The sequence below is a fragment of the Schistocerca piceifrons genome, chromosome 2, assembly GCF_021461385.2.
Source record: "Schistocerca piceifrons isolate TAMUIC-IGC-003096 chromosome 2, iqSchPice1.1, whole genome shotgun sequence".
NCBI classification, from domain to species: domain Eukaryota; kingdom Metazoa; phylum Arthropoda; class Insecta; order Orthoptera; family Acrididae; genus Schistocerca; species Schistocerca piceifrons.
Window position 1 is genome coordinate 1,063,356,302 of NC_060139.1, and position 7,614 is coordinate 1,063,363,915.

The window sequence follows — 7,614 nt, forward strand, 5'->3', positions numbered from 1 at the left end:
AATCGACAATTACACACGACTGTTCACAGACATTTTCTGTACCACACTACTAGCAATTTATTGTCACGTGGTGGCATAGTGTAGCCTCTTCAGGGATATGCTACTATTATTTCATAACTGTGGAAAATTGTGAGGCACAGAGTGTACTTTTATTTCGATTGTGAAGTACACCTGTTTATTGTGTTCTTTTCATTAATTCCTCTTGCCTGAAGTTTTTAGGTTTCAGTGCGCATTTCCGGTTTTAAATTGTGCTTCACAAATTCAGAATTGCTTATAATTTTTTAAAGTTTGGACAACATATTAATCGAGTATTAGATAGCATCCCTATCTTTGTATGTCTGCCTCATTAGGAAACATTAGCTCAACTACACAATTGACGTTTCGACCGCCATTTTAGCAGTCCTCTTCAGACCGACTTAACTCATGGATTCCGGGTATGATATTTCCTGTATAAATATCGTTATCTTTCAGTTGCCAGGTGACAACAGACGTAAGATTCTGATTTGATATTCGGCAGTGAGAAGTCAGTGTATGTACAGAGGGACGGCAGCTCTGTAGGCTATTACCTGCGCTGCTCTAGGAGGTGACAGGCCGGCAACAGTGAATCATCAGTTTCTACTCAGGGAGCAGCGTTTTCATGCACAAAGACGCTGCTAGCGCGAGACAGATCTGTGGTCCTAAAGACTACGTGCACATACATAAACAGCGACTTTGGCGCTTAAGTGGGTGTATTATACTTGCTGTCACGGTATGAGCTGGGTGAAATAGCTTGTGACTGTCTTCCTTCCACAAAACAGCCGTCACGGCGAAGGCATTTCCTTTACCAGCGCCCCGCCAAAAGCCCTACGTTGCCAGGCCGTTAAATCGGCAATATTTTCTTTCTCAAAGCGAGCCTCTCTTCATCTGAAGAGACATCTTTAGTTTACTATATGTAAACTTTCAAATTCAGCTTCACTTTTTGTGACATCACCTAGTCACTTAAGTTTTTTATGTTAGATCTTCTAACAAAAATCGCAAAGCAAGGAACTATGGCATTATTAATTAAAATAAATCTTTCCTCTCTTTGGGACATCATGTTTCATTTCCAATCTAATTTTATTTTTTTACATTTCAGCAAGTTCGTTTAAGGTTAACGAAATTTGTCATAAAACGTAGGTGCTAGTTTAGCCTCATTGATGGTTTCCTGTTTGATTTTTGCATTTAGTGGTCGAAAGCTAATTTTAAATAATGTGCAAACAAACGACATGATGAAGTTTCAAAGGTGTGGTAGAATATTTAATGTTTGAAGCATTGTAGCAATGATTTTAAAACTGATAACTGAACTGGTAACAGACTTCATCGTACCAGAAATATTTTCTGCATCGTGTTTCGCTTCAGTCTGGCTGCAAATTCAAAGATACGATATGTATTGTGTCTTTTCGTCTATAAACTGGTTCATGAGTGAACAGAAACTAATATTATTTATAACATAAGACACTCTTACCTACCACTAAAGCATTTCTCTGCCAACATACGAATTTTCAAAAATAAAAAATCTTGCCCACATTCTGCATGTTTGAGTAGATATTTACATCCAATATACTGTCTCCTGACTTCGAATGGAGGCTCGTTAGTTTCGACAAGAATACTATTTTTAAGGGTTGACCACAGTACATCATCACTTTATTCTGGAATCTGTCATGTGTTTGTACAATAGATTCAGAAGCTGAACCATAGCAAAGACACTTAAATTGTGAAGCTCATTTGATAATTTTACTTTACAGAAATATACAAAAGATGGTTAAAGGACAATATGTAGACAATGGTATCATATTCAAATGAGAGTATACAATAGTAAACGAATTGTTTGTTTGTGTGGAAAAAATGTTCCTATAAACTACTATAAAAAATCATTTACAACGAATTTTGAGTGAAGAACATTCAAAGATATTGCTGTCACTGAAAGATGATAAGCGCAACAAAGCAGCACATCCTCAAAAAAGTGCATTGTTTGTCAAGAAATTAAAGATTTTACCCAAACCCATCATGTAACAACACACAGACAAGTAAATCTAAAAGATGTACTTGAGAAAATATCAAAAACAAGAAACCAGAGTAACCTCAATTTTCAAATTCCTTAATAAAGTTTTTCTATATCACATAGGAGACTAAAATGGATTAGGTGCCGATATTGTCTGAAATCTGTTTTAGCAGACACCAATTCATGATTCCTCAATTTAGTGATTATTGTAAAATAAATAATTTGACACAGTAAATTAAATAAAGCTGGTCTAAATATATTTATTAATAGATATCATGGTGGAGATGCTTGGAAACAATTGCCTTCTTCTGATGATGAAATTTTCAAAACTGATCAAGAAAAACAGCTGAAAAAAATATTTCCACTCCCTATCACTGAGCTTGGGAAACAGTTAATCAATAACTTGTCCACAAAGGATTTTCAGACAGACTTCAAATTGTAAACTTCGAAAACAGTCTCAATTTGCTTGACTCAAATTTCTTCTTGAATGGATCAAAACCAAAAATTATGAAAATTGTGAAAGATAATCTAAAAGTACATAGTGGTACGAAAGTAACTTAAATTTTTTTGTGAGTACAGAATGCAGACAAGTAGAAATATGATGGAATTTAAGTTGAAGACACAGAAATGTAGGATCACAAATGAAAGGGTGTTAGTTAAAAATGTAGGATCACAAATGAAAGAGAGGTAATTAAAAAAATTGGGAATGGTAAACAAAATATTTCATAAAAATTATTAAGTTAAAAGCATAGGGATCTGATTGAAAATTAATTGCTTTTATTGATTTATAACTAGGGATTAATAGATATGTTTTACTGAGAGGTTCATTTTACATTGAATTACCAGAAAAAATAAAAAAAATAGAAAAGTGTGAATCAATGATGATCAAAAATGTTTTGTGTGGGCTATAAAATCTGCATTATTTTCTGTAAATAAAAATGCAGAAAGAGTCACAAAACATAAAAATGTCGGACTACATACTGATAAAAAACCACAAAATTTTAAATTTCCTGGAATGGTTGATAATATTCCAAAAATAAATACAAAAATTAATTTATCGATTAATATTTATATGTTTGATGAAAAACTTCTGGTGTCTCCATTAAAAATTACGATCTATAACAAAGAGAAACGTATAAATTTCCTTTATTTCAAGAATGAGAATAATTTACATTATTATTGGACAAAAGACTTATTTAACTTGTTTCAAGTCAAATTACAAAACATATAGAAGAAAAATTTATTTGTGAGATATGTTTACTACATGTTAACAACAAGGAAAAATTAGATGGTCATACAATGAACTGTTTAGTTAACAAACCATTAAAAGTAGAATTACCAGAGAAAAGCTTCTATGTAGGTTTTAAATATTATCAGCATACACAGAAAGATTCATTCGTATTTTATGCTAATTTCGATAGTTTGTTGCTATTTGTCAACCAAATACAGAATCTTTATATACAATGAAATATCAACAACACAGACAAAGTAGTTTCTGCTGCTATATCAAGTAAATCAATGGAGACTATAAGGATTCTGTCATTTACAGAGGGCCAAACTGTCACAAAAAGACTATTGAATGTTTGAAAAAACAGCTCAAAGACATTGGAAGAATATTTAGTGAAACTTAAAAAATGTGACCATTACATGAGAAGAACAATCAAGACACACAAAATCTAAAACTTGTAAATTGTGTAGATATCATTGCACAAATATAATAAAAAGGTTCCTCATCATTATTATTTAACTTGGAAATATATAATCCCATTGAGTAATAATTATTATCTGAAACTAACACATCTGAGTTTGTACCAGTTTGTTTACATAATCTCTCAATATATGATTCTCATTTTTTTGTAGAAGAACTTGGTTGTGTCAGAAAGGAAACAGATGTAACACCAAATAATGGACATAGATATATTCGTCTTGGCAAGAAAACTTAAAATTTAAAAGTTAAAATTACTGACATTTTAATTCATACCTTCAGGTTTTGACACATTTTCATTGATTTTGAGGAAGGATCAGATGAGAAACATTAGACTTTTTTTCCTGAAGATTTATTGAATCTAGCAATCAGAAAACTGTCTATCCATATGATTTATGGATTTATGGGAAGAATTTTACAGTAAACTGGATGACTGTGAAATAAGTGATGGAGATAATAAACATATAGAATTTGCTTTGGAAAAATTTACTATCACAAATATTGGTGATTTTCATTATATATATTTTAAAAATTATGTACTGGTATTGGGTGATATAATTGAGTATATAAAAAAAGTATGCATAAATGACTATAATCTTGATATGGCTTGGTTTTTTACTGCACCAGGATTATCATGGAAATCGATGCAAAAAATGACTTAACAACCACTCAACTTATTAAGTGGTTATGATATGAATCTAGTGATTGAAAAAGAAATAAGAGGATGCATATCTGAGAGTTGTAGGAGATTCTGTTAAGGTAAATATATATGAAAGATTACAATGTCAAAAAATATATAGAATTGTTTAGCATATTTAGATGGTAACAGTCATTATGATTATGCTATGAGTCAATATAGAGCTTACGCAAACTTTGAATTAGATGAAACAGAATGTTTTGCTTCTAGAAAAATAAGTGTTATTTTAGACACTTCTCAAGAGGAATATATATTCGAATTGGATCTACAATATCTGAAGGAAAGGTATGATTTACATAAAGATTTATCACTGACCCCTGAAAATAAAATCGTACTAGAAGCTAAGGAAAATAATTATGTAGTTCAATACAGAAATCTTAAATCGAAGAGACCGAGCGAGGTGGCGCAGTGGTTAGCACACTGGACTCGCATTCGGGAGGACGACGGTTCAATCCCGTCTCCGCTCATCCTGATTTAGGTTTTCCGTGATTTCCCTAAATCGCTTCAGGCAAATGCCGAGATGGTTCCTTTGAAAGGGCACGGCCGATTTCCTGCCCCATCCTTCCCTGACCCGAGCTTGCGCTCCGTCTCTAATGACCTCGTTGTCGACGGGACGTTAAACACTAATCTCCTCCTCCCTCCTTAAATCGAAGATTTTTCTTTTTTTCTTACACAAAAGAGAGCTCTATACTAATGAACTGTCACATAAACTTTCCCAAATTCATAAGTTTTCCGAAAATGGAAGAAACTGTGGTTTGGTGATGAGGACAGGTGGATGCTGGTGCCTGTGAGGTTTCTACAGCCGTCTCTGCTTGAGCCTTGCACTGCCGGTACGGTGCAGCGTGGGAGGCAGGGAGACGCCTGTCGACGACGGCGGTCACGCACGCGCCGCTTATCTCGCCCTGGCCACGCCCACCTTGTTGTGTGACGTGTCGCGGCCGCCCACAAAACGACCGCCTGCCACTTGCCGATAGCCGGCGAGTTCGCACTTTATCCGCCTGTTGCCCACCGGTAGCACCAATGTCTCACTCTGGAGGCCGCCGACTGCACAGCCCTTCGGCGACACCGGAAAACGCTTCACAGCTGTGTATTTTGAAGAAACCTGGACGGCCAGCACAGTGTGAAGTTCAGTCCCAAAGCATTTTCGTTGGATGTGGATGTCAGAAGTTCCCGCATCACCTGCAATAATCTGATGCCAAGATGGTAAGTTCTTTGGCAACTCAGAAGTCAATCCTGTGCCATGTCAGCAACTGAGCTGTCTGGAAAGCCATATCTGAGAGCAGCATTTAGCGGAGGAGAGCTATCAGCGCCAGCGAGATATGTCCAGTAGCAGAGCCCGCGCTCTGCTCTCGAAGCTGAGTGAATGCAAACCGTTTCGTGGAGCTGTTTTGAGGCTTGTCAAATCTGAGGATCGGCAGGCAGCCCTCAGGGCTGTCGGTAGGGAGTCGGTGCCTTGTGAGGCTGAGTGACGACAATTCAGTAGTGCCGAGCGATTGTCGCTAGTAAATGAGTCTCTGCTGTCAGTAAAGTTTTTTTGCCAGTACAGCCTGAGCTATACCTGAATACAAAATCCCTCTAGTATGTGTAAAATTTCCCATTTTTAGGTATTACGATAGATTGTAAAAACGTAACTGGAAGTTGTAAACTGTACGCATTAAGTTACCGATTTACACTGAAGTAATGTTCCTCCTTTGGGACAACAAGATATCACAGAAGCCAAAACAGGCCATCTGCAGTACCGATTATATTCCAGTTTTGACTTAATCACTATGTAGATGTCCTCTGAACCAGAGAGAATAACTAAACCCGAGCTGCTGAAATGAAGCTTGTTAGAACTACACTAAAGCTACAAAAAGGATAAAACAAGCAATTAAAGGAACAAAACGGAAACACATGTAGACAGTGAATTCGAAAAACTGCAACAATCTAGACCGACCCTTCATGTAACACGTAAACATACAAGGTAAACCAGTACTCCACCGACAAAATGTCGGAGTTCGTTTAAGAATATTTTCAGAGTATTTTGGTTTAGAGCAGTGTCACCGGTGATGGTGTAATTGCGATTTATTCAGTTATTGAACCCAGTTGTCTTTATTTATGGTAAAATACGTCACAAGAGTGAAAATATCTATAACGTAACAATACAAAACACAAAGTGATGCAACAACTCTCAAACACAAGCAAAAGTAGTGTAAAAGGGCTGTCGTCAGTCGGAGAACACGTCATCATACGTCGTTGTGCCGCCCTATAATTGCAGTGAAAACAAACAGTAGCTGCAGGTAACCTCTCCGACAGTAAATACATTGAAGAGCCAAAAAAACTGGTACACCTCCCTAATAATCGCGTAGGGCCCCGCGAGTAAGCAGAAGTGTCGCATCACGACGTAGCATGGACTCGATTAGTGTCTGAATTAGTTCTGAAAGGAATTGACACCATGTATCCTGCAGGACTGTCCATAAATCCCTAAGAGTACGAGGGGGCAGAGATCTCTCCTGAACAGCACGTTGAAAGGCATCCGGGTATAATCAATAATGTTCATGTCTGGGGTGTTTGGCGGGCAGTGGAATTGTTTTAACTCAGAAGAGTGTTCCTGGAACCACTCTGTAGCAATTCTGGACGTGCGGGTTGTCGCATTGTCTTGTTGGAAATGCCCAAGTCCGTCGGAATATACAGTGGACATGAATGGATGCAGATGATCAGACAGGATGCTTACTTACATGTCACCTGTCAGAGTCGTATCAAGACATATCAGTTTGCCATTTCACTCCAACTGCACACGCCCCGTAAACAGTATCTCCACCAGCTTGAACAATGTCATACTGACATGCTGCGTCCATGGATTCATGAGGTTGTCTCCATACCCGTACACGTCCATCCGCTCGATACAATTTGAAACGAGACTCGTCCGACCAGGCAGCATACCTCTAGTCATCAACAGTCCAATGTCGTTGTTGACGACTCCAGATCTGGCGTAAAACTTTCTGTCATGCAGTCGTCAAGAATACACGAGGCGTCCTTCGGCTCCGAAAGCCCATATCGGTGATAATTCGTTGAATGGTTCGCTCGCTGACACCTGTTGATGGCCCAGTGATGAAATCTGCAGCAATTTGCGGAAGTGTTGCACTTCCGTCACGTTGAAAGATTCTCTTCAGTCGTCGTCGGTCCCATTCTTGCAGGATCTATTTCCGGCCG

At 37.4% G+C, this 7,614-nt stretch overlaps 1 non-coding gene across 1 annotated transcript; it reads left to right on the forward strand.

Moving 5' to 3' along the window:
* Window positions 1–4,815: 4,815 nt before the first annotated feature.
* On the forward strand, window positions 4,816–4,889 carry Trnaa-cgc. The gene has a single exon. It is a non-coding gene; the product is annotated as a tRNA-Ala (tRNA).
* Window positions 4,890–7,614: the final 2,725 nt, after the last annotated feature.